This window comes from Salminus brasiliensis, chromosome 20 (genome assembly GCF_030463535.1).
Source record: "Salminus brasiliensis chromosome 20, fSalBra1.hap2, whole genome shotgun sequence".
Taxonomy (NCBI): domain Eukaryota; kingdom Metazoa; phylum Chordata; class Actinopteri; order Characiformes; family Bryconidae; genus Salminus; species Salminus brasiliensis.
In genome coordinates this window covers 28408431-28410930 of record NC_132897.1, presented here as the reverse complement: position 1 = coordinate 28410930, position 2500 = coordinate 28408431, and positions in this window count along the sequence as shown.

Here is a 2500-nt window from a genome sequence, read left to right as displayed (position 1 = left end):
GATTATTAAAACTTTGCCCTCTATCGTCAGCTGTCTTAGTCCCCAAAAACCCAACCGTTGCCTGACTTTCCCTAGCGCGTCAGTCCAGTTGCCCCGTCCGCCACCCTCTTTGTCAAATTTAATACCTAAAATTTTAATATCTTTGTCTTTAAAATCCAAATCCAGGTCAGCGCCTATGTTTCCCCAAGGTCCAAAGAGCTGGGCCTCGGACTTGCTCCTATTGAGCTTAGCGCCCGAGGCCCTTCCATACCAGTCAGTCAAGTCCAGTGCTCTTTGGACCGATAAAACGTCGGAACATAAAAGCGTGACGTCGTCCATATACAAAGTACAGGTCGCCGTCAGTCCGCCTGGCAAGTCCAGTCCTTTGATCCATTTATCCTTTCTCAAGATCTGCGCCAGTGGCTCAATGCACGCAACGTACAGGAGCGGAGATAACGAACACCCTTGGCGGACGCCAGAGCGAACTCTGATCGCCTTTGTGAGGTGCCCGTTTACCAGAATTCGACTGCTTATGTCTGTGTAAAGCAGACCCACCCACTTTAAAAACCTCCCGGGGAAACCCATTTTTTGCAGTACCTGGAGCAGGTACTGGTGCGAGACCCGATCGAAGGCTTTTTCAAAGTCTAAATTTAGGACTATAAGCCGAATGTTTCTGTCTCTCGCAAAACAGATGGCGTCTCTGACCAACACTAGGCTGTCGGTGATCCTCCTTCCTGGCACGGCGCAGGCTTGATCCGGGTGGATCACGTCCTCTAAAACAGTCGACATACGTCTAGATAAAAGTTTACTAAAAAGTTTACAATCCACATTTAAAAGGGTAATAGGTCTCCAATTTTTTAGGTCAGTCTTGTCGCCTTTCTTAAAAAGTAAGGTAACTATCCCTGATCTAAAACTGTCTGGGAGTCGGTCATACTTTTCAAATTCGTTAAAAACAGTCAGAATGTCCGTTGATAAAATATCCCAAAAGGTCAAATAAAATTCCACGGGGAGTCCATCCTCTCCCGGAGTCTTACACTTTTTAAAACCTTTAAGACATTTTAAAATTTCCTCACCTGTAAAATTTATTGTTAAAACATCCTGACTTTTTATTTGTTTTTCTAAAAAGTTTAAGACTTCCTCCGTAGTTTTAGTGTGCACACTTTTCTCATTATAAAGATCTTCATAAAAACTTTCCACTTCTTTTAAAATCCCCTCTGTCTTTATTTCTTCCCTCCCTTCTTTTGTTATTTTTGTAATCCCTCCCCCCCTAGATAAAATTTTCTTAAAAAAGTAACGTGTGCATTTTTCTCCTTCCTCAACCTCTTTTTCTTTACTTCTTAAAATTGTACCTTTACTTTTTATTTCGTTTAAAACTGACATTTCCCTTTTAACTTCTTTTATTTCTTCACTAAAATCCATGCCTCTGTGTAAAAGGTTAAAATATCTCTGTAGTCTTTTTTGCAGCCCCATCATGCGTCGTCTCTCTCTATTCTTTTTTTCTTTCCCTATCTTTTTAAAAAACGTCTTTGTCCTATGTTTAACCATTTCCCACCACCGTGCCCGTGAGTCAAAACAGTCTTGGAGGGTCTGCCAGAGACTGTACTGCTCCCTGTAGCTCTTAACTATTTCTTCATCTTGTAACAGGGAGCAGTTCAGTCTCCACAGCCCTCCCCCTACAGTCACACCGGTGGGGAGAGACAGGGTGCACGATAGCATGAGGTGATCAGAAAAACAGAGGGGGGTCAATGTTGCATCAGTTGGCAGGCAGTCTCTTGTAAAAATGTAGTCGATGCGGGAGGCTCGGGCGCAGTCACCACTGAACCAGGTGAAGCCCTCCTCCTCTGGATGCATTTTCCTGTAACAGTCGACTAACTTAAAATCCTTAGCTAAGCCCTGCAATAAAACTGACGTCTTGTCTAATTTAAAATCGTCCCCTACTCTTTTCCTATCTTTTCTTGATAAAACGCAATTAAAATCCCCTCCCACTACTAATGGCACCCTCCCCAGCATGTGGGGCTGCAGGTCTTCTAAAAGTTTATACCTGTCGTTTTTATCATTAAAACCATACACATTAAGAATGTTAAAATCCCTTCCTAAAAAAGTCAAATTTACTAAAAGAGCCCGTCCATCCCTCACCACAGTGCTGCCCTTCACCAAGATGTGAGGGTTCTTTATTAAAATAGCAACACCGTCGGCTCTGTTGTAGTGTGAACCGCTCCAGAGAGAGGGACCGGCAGCCCAGCGCTGCTCCCAATCTCTGTACGTCTTCAGGAACGGTAAAGCACACTCCTGGAGTAAAAACACATCTGACTTTATATCTTTTAAAAGGGACAAGACACTCTCTGCTCTAGTGGAGGCTCTCACACTCCTAACATTGATAGTTGAAATAGTGAGAGCCATGAGCAGTGTAGGTTTTAAAAGACAGGTATGTAATTAAAAAACCATAAAAATAAAACAAAAAGACTACACAAATAAAAGATTAAAAAGGCATTTTAAAAATCACATAATTTCTTGTGACACC